This window comes from Achroia grisella, unplaced genomic scaffold, assembly GCF_030625045.1.
Source record: "Achroia grisella isolate CSIRO2021 unplaced genomic scaffold, CSIRO_AGI_Agris_v1 utg25068, whole genome shotgun sequence".
In the NCBI taxonomy this organism is placed as follows: Eukaryota; Metazoa; Arthropoda; class Insecta; order Lepidoptera; family Pyralidae; genus Achroia; species Achroia grisella.
Window position 1 is genome coordinate 72,491 of NW_026712742.1, and position 15,764 is coordinate 88,254.

Below are 15,764 nucleotides of genomic sequence, written 5' to 3' on the forward strand. Positions count from 1 at the left end.
AGTCGCAAATAAAAAGGGAAGGGGGAGGTGTAGTACCAAACTTATGTATTATAAAAAATAATTATCAAAATCACGTTATACTAAAACAAGAAAATAGAATTAGGTAGATAATTAATCTCCTTTTTAGAATAATAAATTAACATTTGGTCGTCAGGGAAGTTTGTATGGTTTATTTGTTTCGGTCACAAATGTGTGATAATTTAGCCATACCAAGAGGAATCATCAAAATCATATTTACCAAATACTAAAATGTGTATTTTGTATAATTTATTATGCTTCCTTAGGAATGTTATACAATTAATCGGTTGACAGGAAAAGTTTGTATGATTTGTTTTAATATATTGTCAAGATTATTTCCGATTAGTCAAAATGTCCTATGGATACTATTTATTATGAATCGAAAGAATCATCATAATCAGTTCTATCTTTTAACAATGATGAAAGACTACTGTTCACCGGAGGAGTCATCTAAATCAGTCAGTCGAATTACAGGAGGTACAAAATTTGTCTTTTGTTATAAATCAGACTTCAAAGATCAGACAAAAGGATGGTTAATTTTAAAATAAACTAATTAGATTACGCTTGGTGTTGATAGAACAATAATTGTAAAACTACAAGAGTGAGATAATTCAGGTTCAGTAGTTAGCTAAGAATTAATAGTCAGGTACGTTTTAATTTTAATTTAGTTAGGACTACATAAACATATATTGTTTTTTCCCTCTTATACCCCATAGGTGGCAAACAAGTATACGGCCCATCTGATGGTAAACGGTTACCGTAGCCTATTGTTCATAGCCATAAATTATTATAGATGGTTAAAAAAAAAAAAAAAAAGAAAAAAAGGGGAAACAAAGTACAGCCTCGTTGGTCTAGTGGTTTAAAAACGTCGCCTCACTTTCAGTGGTAGCGGGTTCGATTCCTCACATGGCACAAGCATCTTTATTCATGTGTAGTATGACTGTTTCCTATATAAGTTAGCTTTACAACATCGCCTCACTCTCGAACGACGTCACGTCGACGTCAAAATGTTATTGGTGAGATAGAATAGCTACCACATGACAGGTCGTATAAAACTTTAATTATTATTTAAATTTAATGTAATATTATTTTAGTCATAAGGTAGATAATCTGGATACACTTTGGATCCCCTCCAAAGTGTATCCAAGCGCGGTGATATTAATAATTGTATTATAGATATGGTAATATCTATGATACATAAGATTGGGTTCCATTCATGTATATAGGTGACAATGACAAACAAGCTTAATTCACCATGTTTTAAATTTTATTAACGGCTGCTGTAACTAGAATGGATTCTAAGTACTGAATAAAGTATTAATTATTATAATATGCTCAGTGTAATCAACAAACTACTGGACCGATATTTAAGGAGGAGCGACTGAAATGATGATGATATTTTATTTATTCTGATATAACACTACACTATTTAATATAATTTAATAGATTTTGTTATTGATTTACTAAATGTGCTCCTGTCCATATGATTAATATTTAATTATTAAGTACGGCTTAATAACTGATCTAGACACGCGGTAGCGTGTTAAAGCCGAGTTTCAAGTTAACTGGCCTGCAGCACCGTGTGTATATTTACACGAACCATTTGGAGCCACTTTTGACCCCCTCATAACTCAAAAACTCTTTCACACAAACCTGTCAAATTTGGTTCATATATTGAGACTTGCGAGATAAATATGTGTTCCAAATTTCATAAACATATCTCAAACGGTTATTTAGATATTAATGTCCAAAAATCGTCATTTTTATCACTGATCAACTATAGATCAAAATTATAACCCACTTCCAGATGACCTAGGAAGTTCAAATTTGGCATGCAGATAGGTAATTAGGTGAATATAAAGGAAAAAATCTGAAACTGGTAAATTGTTATCATTTTACTACAATTTTTCACTTTAATTGATTCTATTTCAACTTATACTGGACTAATACTAAAATTCTATGAAAACGTCGATAGCCACCAATTGACATTGATCCCTGGCGAAATATCTCATCTTGTACTGGACGGAAAGTAATATTGTATGAAAACGTCGATCATTACCAATTTACGTTGACCCCTTCACATCAGTGTCGATAACTAGCAAACTTCAAATATTGCATTGAGCAGTAAACACTAGTTGCTATAATTTAGATTCTGTCTAAAATATACTCGTACTTATAACTAGGAGTATAGTCGAATTTCGTATTTATTATGTTATTAACTGAGTTTTGGTATTAATTATTGTTTCAATATTTAGCGCACATCGATAGTGTAAAATCATTATTTTTATAAATAATTATTAAATAATAGACATTTCGGTATAAGGCGCCGCGGCGGCGCGGCGCGGCGCCGTGTGGGAGCGGTGCGATAAAACTCAATGTTTTGTTTCTCGATATCTAACCTATAAGGTTGCGATTTATGCTACGAAATTCATAGCTTTCTTAAATTATACTTATATATTTGTGGTTATATTATTATTACATTATTTTAGTAAATACGTATGGTATAGACAATAGTTTAAACCAAAAATTAATAACAATTTTAGTATAGTTATAAGTAGGAATGTATAGTTAACTCGAGAATGAGAACTCATTGGTAATAAATTGTTTTCTTGAGAATTCAATAGATAACAGTCAATTTGTTACATAATCGTCTTTACGAACTATAACGTGTCAATACCAAGTTTCAGATATTAAATAATGTATATGTTGAAAGAGAACAATTCCGTATTTGCTTAACATATGCTATTACTATCCACAAATCACAAGGCCTTAGTTTTAGCAGTCCTCTTCTCAACATAGGCTCCTCTATATTTAATAAAGGGCAGGTTTACGTTGGACTCTCCAGAGTTACAACCTTAGATGGAGTAGGTACGTCTTAACAATTTAGATCCAAGTCACGAGAGCTCTATTGTAGAGTACAACCATCTGTGGACGTTATACCGCCCCGATTTGCCCAAAAATTCCTGATACTGAATTGGCAATGCACTTGAACATTTAAAAGTTACAAGAAAATATAGAAAATAACACAAAAAAAGACAATTATACCCCGTAAATATACGAAAATACAGTAATTTATCAAAAATAATTTGGTATTAATTTAGTTATAAATAAGTACCTCGTATAATTTATGTACAAAAAGTAATGATATCCCATCAAAAACATAAATGTGAAATGATAGCCGAGTTTAATATTATGATATATACCTTGATTGTTGACTTCTACGACAAAAGAGATGAGATCTAAATGGGTGCCAAGTTCAATGGTCTGTCCTGAAATGTATTTATAACAATATAAAATATCATTTCTTCTTATAACTTAGGATAATATACTGTAGCCTAAGGTCTAACTTGGCTAGTTTTCATATACGAAATATACTGTAGCCTTCACAAGTTCTAAACATGTTACTTGTCGGTTCCTATTTTAATATTAATAGTAACTAGCAATCGAAAGTAATAATTGGTATATGATAAATAAACACCCACACATTATTTCTGTATAACCTACAAAAATGGGTAAATAATTTAATATCGGATAGTGCCACACCACAACATTATTTAAAGAATGTAAAAAATAAAATGTGAAGAAATTGTGATTGTTATTAAGTTTCGTTAGAACAGAGAAACAACATTTGACATTTATTATTATTTGACATTGGACATTGACTTTAATTTTTGTAATTTATAGAAACTTTAAGTTGGGCTAAAATAAAACAAATTAATAAAAATAGTTGCCAAATTTGTCTCGCAATCGGCCAATTTCAGGTTTAAAGAAAAAACACAGACACACGATATACGATTTTATCATAAAAAAATGTCAAAAAGCAAGATCTTTCGTTTTACATCATGTTATCTGTGGTTTTGTTCTCTGTGATGGACACCTTATTGGCGCAAACACACGCGATGTGTTGATTGGTTGTTAGCTAGTGAATTGAACAGATGGCGAATGGCGCAAACGCACGCGATGTGTTGATTGGTTGTTAGCTAGTGAAATGAAAAGATGACGAATAAGTGTGCGATGTATTCAACCGCATAAAGATAACCTTGTATTTCCATTTTTAACCCCTTACAACCCTTTTTTCGCATTAAAAAGTAGCCTATGTCCATCCTCGGCGTCTAGACTATCTGCGTACTAAATTTCATTTAAATCGGTTCAGTAGTTTTGGCGTGAAAGCGAGACAGACAGACAGACAGACAGACTTTCGCATTTAAAATATTAGTAAGGAAGTAAGGATAAGGATTAGTAAGGATAAGGATAAGGATGTTGAGCAGAAAGACAGTGCTTTCTTTAATTATTGTGATGGATGTTTGTACATTTCCACAAGGTGGAGATTGCGAGTAATGAATAAGTAAATATTATGTTATTCACAAGGTGGAGAATATATTGAAATGGAATATTTAAAAGAACCACGTCATTAATATGAACATATTGACTGAGCATATTGAAGATAATCACCGGAGTAATAATATTAATTATTAAGGGATAATATTGACTATCTCTTTATGGAACGAGTTGTGAATATATCCTTTCTGGGACTATCAATTAGAATTTTTAACTAATCGGGTTATCAAGAATAATACAATCATACGAATGTGATACATATTACAAAGCGAATTGTAGTTAAACTATAGAATTATTCAAATACTAGATCGCGTATTTTTGTTAACCTCATAATCTTCGGGTTGCCTGCGAAGTTATGCAAATGGGTCGCCAGCTTTCTCGCTGATTCTAATTCGGAGCATAAAGATCGTTGTCGATGGTGCTTGCTCCGACCCACACTCTGTGAATGCTGGTGTTCCACAAGGCTGTGTGCTGTCTCCGACTCTGTTCCTTCTGCATATCAATGACATGTTACAAATCAACAACATTCATTGCTATGCGGATGACAGTACCGGAGATGCCTTGTACAGCGGCCATGCTAATATGTCGCAGGCAAAAGTTATAGAGTACCGGAACAGACTTGTGTCTGAAATCGGCACTCCATCAAGTTTCGGTTTGGGGTCAGGAAAATTGTGTTCAATTCAACCCCAAGAAGACACAAGTTTGCGCGTTTACCGCTAAAAAGAATCCATTTATCGTATCTCCTCAGTTTCAAGACACTCTCCTTGATGTGAAGCCAAATCTCGAGGTCCTTGGCGTTGATATATCCAGTGACGTTCAGTTTTGCGGTCATTTGGAGGACAAGGCTAAAATAGATAAAAAGCTTGGTGTGCTCAGTAAAAGAGACGGTATTTCACGGCGGCCCATCGCTTGCAATTATACAAGGCGCAGATCCGGCCGCACATGGAATACTGTTCTCTTATCTCTCGGGAGCATAATAATACCAGCTACTTCCATTTGACCGCATTCAGAACCGAGCAGCCAGAATCATTGGTAATCAACGTCTATGTGAAACTCGACCCGACTTTGCGGCGTGATATTGCATCTCTGTGCATTTTCTACCGCATATATCACGGGGAGTGTATGAAAACTAGCAAGTTAGACCTTAGGCTACAGTATATTATCCTAAGTTATAAGAAGAAATGATATTGTATATTGTTATAAATACATTTCAGGACAGACCATTGAACTTGGCACCCATTTAGATCTCATCTCTTTTGTCGTAGAAGTCAACAATCAAGGCATATATCATAATATTAAACTCGGCTATCATTTCACATTTATGTTTTTGATGGGATATCGTTACTTTTTGTACATAAATTATACGAGGTACTTATTTATAACTAAATTAATACCAAATTATTTTTGATAAATTACTGTATTTTCGTATATTTACGGGGTATAATTGTCTTTTTTTTTTGTGTTATTTTCTATATTTTCTTGTAACTTTTAAATGTTCAAGTGCAATGCCAATTCAGTATCAGGAATTTTTGGGCAAATCGGGGCGGTATAACGTCCACAGATGGTTGTACTCTACAATAGAGCTCTCGTGACTTGGATCTAAATTGTTAAGACGTACTCCATCTAAGGTTTTAACTCTGGAGAGTCCAAACTAAACCTGCACTTTATTAAATATAGAGGAGGCTATGTTGAGAAGAGGACTGCCAAAACTAAGGCCTTGTGATTTGTGGATAGTAATAGCATATGTTAAGCAAATACAGAATTGTTCTCTATCAACATATACATTATTTAATATCTGAAACTTCGTATTGACACGTTATAGTTCGTAAAGACGATTATGTAACAAATTGACTGTTATCTATTGAATTCTCAAGAAAACAATTTGTTACCAATGAGTTCTCATTCTCGAGTTAACTATACATTCCTACTTATAACTATACTAAAATTGTTATTAATTTTTGGTTTAAACTATTGTCTATACCATACGTATTTACTAAAATAATGTAATAATAATATAACCACAAATATATAAGTATAATTTAAGAAAGCTATAAATTTCGTAGCATAAATCGCAACCTTATAGGTTAGATATCGAGAAACAAAACATTGAGACATGAGGGCAGCTGCCATTCGCTCGGACAGGTTCGCGTCAACGTTTTATCGCACCGCTCCCACACGGCGCCTCCGCGGCGCCCTATACCGAAATGCCTATTATTTAATAATTATTTATAAAAATAATGATTTTACACTATCGATGTGCGCTAAATATTGAAACAATAATTAATACCAAATCTCAGTTAATAACATAATAAATACGAAATTCGACTATACTCCTAGTTATAAGTACGAGTATATTTTAGACAGAATCTAAATTATAGCAACTAGTGTTTACCGCTCAATGCAATATTTGAAGTTTGCTAGTTATCGACACTGATGTGAAGGGGTCAACGTAAATTGGTAATGATGATGACGTTTTCATACAATATTACTTTCCGTCCAGTACAAGATGAGATTTTTCGCCAGGGATCAATGTCAATTGGTGGCTATCGACGTTTTCATAGAATTTTAGTATTAGTCCAGTATAAGTTGAAATAGAATCAATTAAAGTGAAAAATTGTAGTAAAATGATAACAATTTACCAGTTTCAGATTTTTTCCTTTATATTCACCTAATTACCTATCTGCATGCCAAATTTGAACTTCCTAGGTCATCTGGAAGTGGGTTATAATTTTGATCTATAGTTGATCAGTGATAAAAATGACGATTTTTGGACATTAATATCTAAATAACCGTTTGAGATATGTTTATGAAATTTGGAACACATATTTATCTCGCAAGTCTCAATATATGAACCAAATTTGACAGGTTTGTGTGAAAGAGTTTTTGAGTTATGAGGGGGTCAAAAGTGGCTCCAAATGGTTCGTGTAAATATACACACGGTGCTGCAGGCCAGTTTACTTGAAACTCGGCTTGATACGCTACCGCGTGTCTAGATATTTACATCAATCTTGTATATGTTATCGCGTAATTCAATTTAAATTATTATAACATTCCTTTATTATTACTTATTCTGTGTTATGTTAATATTGTGGTAACTTTAAAAGTGAATTCAAGTTGTGCGTCGAGGAAAAAAAAATTACCCACTAACCAAATATTATTGTAAGTACTAACTGTAAGTTCTTACAAATAATAATCTTTAGTATTGTTATTTATAATTAACATATTTACTAACATTACTTACATATTATATATTTATAAATGTAGATGAAGTGATTGAGATGCACTTATTATCATTCCCAATCGTATTTGAATTTCTTTCGACAAATGCAGCTCTGCAGTTCGACGAAATATGGCCGTATGAATGACATTTGTAACACTTCACTCCTTTCGAACATGTTGTCGCAATATGACCATTTTCACCACATTTGTAGCATTTTCTGCTGTCTCTGTAATGTTCTTTCGTTACTATGGGTTTTCTTTCTCTTGTAGTTACGTACATCTTTTTCTTCATGGATTCGTATATCATTAATTTTTCTTTTAACGAGGCATAGGTAGTAACCCCGTACAACATGACCTTGTTTATCTCATAATCTATAATACCGTCTATTATGTACTAATCAGGTAACTTGCCGCGCTTGCCCAACTCCTTCATTATCAGCATATATTCATAACAACTTTCGTTTTTCCCTTTCTTTAAATACGACGTGTCCACCTCGACATTCGTATTCTTCGTCCGCGTCACCGTCTGTACCGCGCCGCAATTCGGGTACTTCCGTCTTCCATAAAAATCCGTTAACATCCAAGTAATCTTTGATCCTCTATCCCGGGCGAGCCCCCAAAATTGTGGGAATGAGGATTTGCGAATAACAGGATGATTATTTTATAGAACTCCTTTTATTTAAATTACAAAAAAAAACATTTACTATGATACATGAAACGACCTAACTATATGGCAGTCTACGAGGAAGAGAGCGATGCCCATCCTCTTTTTCCGTTCATTCCTTTCTCCATCCATTCACTCTTTCGTTTCTATCCATTTGCTCCTCTGTTTCCATTCATTCATACTCATTCGTTCCCATTCGTTCATACCGCCAAGTTTCAAATCCTACATAAATAAATTTTATTGTAAGGAAATAGCACAAGTTTTAAATTCCGTTAAGTTCCTTTATATTTAAATTTATTACTCAGCATATTTAATAATGATGTCCCGAAGAGCCTGTGATCTTGATGCTAAACTTAAGGTGGCACTCGTTGAATTAAAGAAAATCCAAGACTTGAATAAAGTATTGTTACAGGAACGGGATGATAGTGAAATAGAGATGAAATCTCTATTTGACAAATATGTGGCCCTGAAGGGGGAACTTGTAAACATTAATGTGTTCTGTGAGGACATACGCGTTGACAGGGATATACTTCAGGAACTTGTTAATGAATATGATCACTGCAGGGACACATATGAGTCAAATCTACAGCGTATCACTCACCTCGAGAGACACCTTGAGGAAGCTCAAGTACATAGTGAATCTATGTTGGAACACAAACGGGTGAGTAGCTATAATAACACCTTAGATCTGTATACAGAATTGTTAAATGTCACATGTGATCAAAAGTCTACTCAGCCGTTGGTGACCATAGATTTAACAAATACATCCAGCTCAAATAGTTGTACTAGTCAATTTAATAGTGTCAATAAATTAAAAATATATATAAAAATAAACAAATTTATTAAAAAGTCAGAAAAGTTAGTGAGAACTCATACTAAATGTTTAAAATCTATAAATATTAGAAGACAAAAATTAGACCTGTTACAAGAACTTCAAAATTGTAAAACAAATTTACATGATAAAGATTTGGAACAAAACAAATTAAAGAGTAAAATTCAAGAGTTAGAATCTTTATTATATAATTTAACAAATAAATATGAGCACACTCATATTTATTTGTTAAATTATATAATCAACATGAAATTAATAACTATAGTAAATCACTGGATAAATTAATAGAGTTGGGAAATTACAACATGGAGCGGTTCACCTCATTGGCAGAGAAATGTTGTTGTGAGACACCTGAATCTCCTAAATCTTGTCAATATAGCCCTAATGGAAATAATAATAAGTCAATCACATCAGTCTTGACTGAGTCAATCACTCCTTGTTCAAATTTACTCAATTCTAACTTGTCTTTAAAAACTGATAATTGTAATATTGCACCAGTACGAAGGACAATTATTTATTCAGATGAATATGGTAAGGGTCTGGGCCGTTCATTATCAGAAAGTTTATCTCAACATGTTATAAATAATTGTCTACCTGGTGCTTCATTGCCTAATATTTTAAATAAGGTGGTTAATGGTAGGTATGATAAGTTAACCACATTAGTCATTGCTTTAGGCAACTGTTTATATATAAAAAAAAGTCATGTCATTAAACTTGTAAACTCTTTGCTTAATATTGCTGAGCTGGGCATAGGTAAAATAATTTTATGTGCATTTCCTTACTGTCGTTCTCTGACTATTGAACAAAATAAGTTCATATATTATATTAATAATTTAATTTATAATATGACATGTCGTCATAATGACTTTTTATTTTTTGATAGTAACAAATTTGTTACAAAGTTTTGTATGACTGGAGATAGATTTTATCTGCCTAAAAAACAAATAAGAAATATAGCTAGTTTACTAGCTTATAATATAAATGACCCCATTATAAGTAATATACTGGGTTGCACTAATCCAATTAGTAGTACTTGTACTAATGCTAATACTAAACATACTGAACATATTGACATAAATATGGATTCTAGCAAGAATCATTTTATTTACAATAATTTAAATATGACTGCAGATTTAAACTGCTGAAAAAGACAAAGGGGAAGCTATCAGAATTGAAAATTGTTCACCAGAACATACAAAGTTTTCTCGGCTGTGAATTAATTATTCAATTGTTTTTAGAAAAAAATAATGTAGATGTTCTATGTTTAACTGAACATTGGCTCAAAGGGAGCAATATGATGTTAAGCTTAAACAATTATAATATTGTCAGCTGCTTTAATAGAAAAATAGTAAATAGAGGAGGTTCCATGATATTGGTGAAAAATAATATAAAAGTAAAAGAACGTAGTGATATTGGCAATCTTTCCGTTGAGTGTTGTATTGAAATTTCCTGTGTGGAACTAGAAAATTATATAGTTATGTGTGTATATAGACCTCCAAATAGTGATTATAATTTATTTGAAGAGGTAATGGAGGATATTTTAAAAAGAGTATTTAATATTAACAAAAAATTTAGAGTGTGTGGTGATTTCAATGTTGACATTTTATCACATAACACCACAAAAACTAAATTAATGAGTTTATTTCAATCTTTTGACTTGAGTAATGTCTTCCACGAACCCACTCGTATTACAGCCACGTCTGCTACTTGTTTGGATAACATATTTAGCAACAGTGAATATTTAGATAAAATAATAATAAACAACCTACCTTCTGATCACTGTACTTCTGATTTCTGATCACTGTGGAATACTTAAAAGGAGAAATATTTTGTTTGATTTATACGATCAAAAAAAATATCGATTTGATGACAAATTCACCACTTATGTGAAAAATTATTCTAAAATTTTTAAAAAAGTTTGTATTATGGCTAAATCTAATTATATTAATAAACAATTTAAGTAGTCTTCTGACAAAATTAAAACCTATCTGGAGCATTATAAATAAAGAAACTGGAAGATCTAAAATAGCCTGTAATCAATTTATTAATATAAATTTGATTATTATAATAAATTAATAACAACAACAATAGATGTAGTTAATATTTTTGAAGATTTTTTTGCTAATATTCCGATTGATATTACATCTTCTCGGGACTCATCTCCATCTCGAGCAAAAACATTACTAGAGACTAATATCGGTTGTTGTTCTTTAAGATTTAAATTTTCACATGTTAGCCCCTTTCATATCATAAAAATATTCAAACAGCTAAATTTAAAAAATACGGAAGACCTTTGGGGCATGTCTGTAAAAGTAGTTAGTTTTTTAATAGATATTGTTGCTCCATATCTAGCCACTATTTTTAATAAATGTATTGATAATGGCGTTTTTCCACATTTAATGAAATTTAGCAAATTAATCCCACTATTTAAATCAGGACATAAATTTGAGCCAGGGAACTATAGACCTATATCTATTTTGCCAGTTCTAAGTAAGGTGTTTGAAAAGATAATGTTAAATCAAATGTTACAACACTTCAGGGTTAACGGACTGCTTCACAGTCAGCAATATGGTTTCACCGCCGGCAAGTCTACCACTGACGCAGGTGTTGCGCTAATGACACATATTTTCGAATCTTGGGAGAAGTCACAGGATGCACTCGGAGTTTTTTGTGACCTATCAAAGGCATTTGATTGTGTGGATCATAAAACGCTTTTGTACAAGCTCGAACATTATGGTATAAGAGATAATGATCTAAAATTAATGAGAACTTATTTAGAGGATAGGGTCCAAACTGTAGATATTGACGGTGTAAAATCTAAGGGAGCTAATATTAAGATGGGCGTTCCACAAGGGTCAATCTTAAGCCCCTTTCTCTTTTAATCTACATAAATGACCTTCCCTTTATGGTAGAGAAAATTGCAGATATAGTGCTGTTTGCAGATGATACTTCGTTAGTGTTTAAAATTGGACGTCAAAGTAATCAATTAGACGATGTAAATTGTGCTATGTCTGCAATATTAAATTGGTTTACATGTAATAACCTATTATTAAATTCTAGCAAAACAAAGTGTATAAAATTTACACTTCCTAATGTAAGACCAATAAATACACAGTTATTGCTTAATGATGAAATAGTAAATTTTGTTAATGATACAGTTTTTTTAGTTATAACAGTGGACTCGAAATTACAATGGGGGCCCCATATTTCAAAATTGGCCAGTAGACTCAGTTCTGCTGCATATGCAATTAGAAGAATTAGGCAATTAACAGACGTGGCGACGGCTAAACTTGTATATTTTAGTTATTTCCATAGCATAATGTCTTATGGCATACTGCTGTGGGGTAAAGCAGCCGATATAAATACTATATTTGTTTTATTGTTTTACAAAAGAGAGCCATACATTCTATTTATGGTATAGGTTCAAGAGAGTCATTACGTCAGTACTTTAAAGACTCAAATATCCTCACAGTTACTTCACAATACATTTATGAAAATATTATGTATACACGGAAGAACTTAGAGAGTTTTAAAAAACTCAAAGACTGTACAAGTAGAAACTTACGCAATATAAATAAGCTTATTTTACCTAAATGCCGTCTGCACAAAATCAGTAATTCATTCTATGGTAATTGCATAAGATTTTATAATAAACTGCCAGAATCTGCATTAAATCTGACAGAGAGGCAATTCAAATCTTATATTAAACAATTTTTATGTAAGAAAGCCTATTACAGGATAGACGAATTCATAGATGACAACATATCAAGTAAATAATTAGTTTATTAGCATACAATGTTATGATTTTATTTTCTCATTGCTTTCTTGATTTAATTGATTGATTTTAGAAATATGAAAGCGTAGCGGTTTTTGTATTAATTGCCGCATGCATTCTTATGTAAAATGTGAATACTATAACTATCAGATGGCAATTGTGAGTAGCTTTGACGTGGTCTAGTGTTTTGAGTAGTCATGCTCACTAAAATGTCCAGACTTGTGGCGGCGTGGTGGGCCGGGTCATTGGGCTCCCTAAAATATGGTCGAGCGCAGTGATGGCTGGCTCATCCGTCATACTCGTGAACGGGTGCTGCTGGTAGGGACTGGTCTGCTCTAATCACTATGACTGATTTCCTCTTATTAATTGTTTAACCAGTGGGTTATATATTCAATATTTTTTCTTTTTGAGTATTTAATTGAATTAGTGCTAATTGGTGGTTTGTATTCACACACTTAAACTTAAAAATGTAAAGTAATAATAAAATTATTTAAAAGAGCAACACGCAAGTTTCCTGCTCGTTCTTCTTGTGATGAGACAGCTTTCCGAACGAGCGGTAGATTAAAAAAAATGTAATGACTATTCAAAAGTGCTTCAATGTAAGTTTATTTGAATAAATGATTTTCTATTCTATTCTACTGTGGTCAAATAGTAATTTTTCCAAATCACGTAAACAAAATTAGGAAAATTAATTTTTTAAAAAAAGACTTGACTGGTTATAAGATAAATAAATTTAAAATATCAGTTCGTAGTAAATTAGATTTTTGTCCTCAATCTGATGAACCTAACAAACTTTATACAGATTTCTTCAATATTGTTTCTTACGAATATAATAAGGCTTTTAACAAAAAAACTATCAGTATTAGCAGTGGCACTCCGTGAGGAAGTAGCCATTATTATTGCTAAAAGTTGCATATAGATGGCGTGATTGGTATCGATGGAATTCTTCATAGTTTTGCAAACGTTTTAAAAAACAAAACTGTGTTTTCAAAAATGTTTAATCAATTTTTAAAAAGTTATATGTTAAAAAGAAATAATGCGTTTAGAAAAGTAATTTTCATATATTTACTCATTTTGTTATTTTCCAGTACTTAATTACACTTTAATCAGTGCTAATACGAGGCTCAATGTTTTCAAAATGCTTTCATAGATGGCATTGTTGTCATTTGTATCGGCCTAATTAAATGTCTTTTTTATATTTTCCAATAATAAGCACGTAATATATTATTATTGTAAATTAAACATATAAAAAAAGTTTAAGTAAATTAAAAATAGCCGAACAAGCAAGTAATACTATTTCCAATAATACTTATGTATGAAGTGTTGTCATATTAAAAATAAATACATGTATTATCGATTTTTTTTGAATAATCGATAACAGGATTTTATTACAGCGCATTATTCGATGATGCTTTTAATAAGTCGTTGTGAACAGTAAATTTTCATTATTTTGTATTATAGCAGTGTTCCGTTTCATTGAACGGAATATAGTAGTACTTTATTAGTGTCGTTGGTTATTTACATTTGTACTGAAAAATCGATTACATAATAATTTAAAATATCGAGTACGAATCGTAGCTGTCTTCGAATACTGGCAACTGGTAAGATTAAAATAGTATTTAAAAAAAAGAGAGAAATCGACCCTAACTCGAATACCATAAAGTTGATTTTCCTTTCTCATTAATATCATAGCAGTTTGTTTTTAACTTGCGTATGACTCTGTGGTATGATGTTAATGAGGCCTATTACAAAATGATGCCGCTCAACTTTAGGTTTAATCGCATGGATTTACGCACACACACAGTAATACACGCACACACACGCAAATAACCGTGTAGCGCAATCGGTGTGGATTTTGTATGAACCATTTTGATCCTTGTAATATTTTAATTAATAATGTGATATGTTTCTACTTAACTGAGTAACATAAACTACTTATTGGATTTTTTTAAATAACGTGATTTATCTTAATTATCAAAGTGCTAATAATGACCATATTTTTTTATTATATTATTCCTAGAGGGTTGATGTCAGGATGCTGGCCGATTGTACAACTAAAAGCCAAAACCTTAAGTAATATGAGTAACAAATAATTGGGATAAGGACAGGAAGATGAAATTACTATAACATAAATTTACTAATTAATTCTTCTTACATATTAATTCAGTTTATTTATTAATAGATACAATATAATTTATTATAAGAGTCGGATACATTATTGCCATATTCACTTGTTCTAAATACTTAGCAAATAATTATTTTATTTATATATAATAGTTGTGTTTTCAAGGCTTTGTTTTGATTTAAAGGTACCATCCATATATGTATATTAGGTGTGTCCGCGACTTCGTCTGCGTGGTATAATAAAATTGACCAAATAAAGTAAATATATTTAGATTATAACCTAAAAAAGTTTCATTGTTTCACTTAAACAATGACGATACTTTTATACAACCTTTCATCTCCGCTTTTAATCCCTTACAATACTTTTTTCGCACTATAGAGTAGTCTATGACCTTTCTCAGGGTATACTATCTGTGTATATGTATATCTATCTATATAGACTTCCTGTGTATATATATGGTAGTGAATTTACAGGGTACAGGGGAATAACACCCGAGTTTTCAGGAATGGCAACGCATGGGGGTCTCATGGGGGAAACAATATGCTGATATGGACATGGCAGGTACTGCTCATGTATATAGGCGACGGTTACCCCTTTCCATCAGGAGAACCGTCAGCTTGTTTGCCATTCTAAGTTGTAAAAAAAAGCTTCAACTGCTATCATTGCTGTTCCTGCATCATTGACGTCGCCGCATGATATTGGCTGATATTGCAGCTTCTCGTTCTTGGTTGGCCGATTCTTGATTCTTGATAAATAATTACTTGTTAATATCAAACCTTTTTATAAATTATTA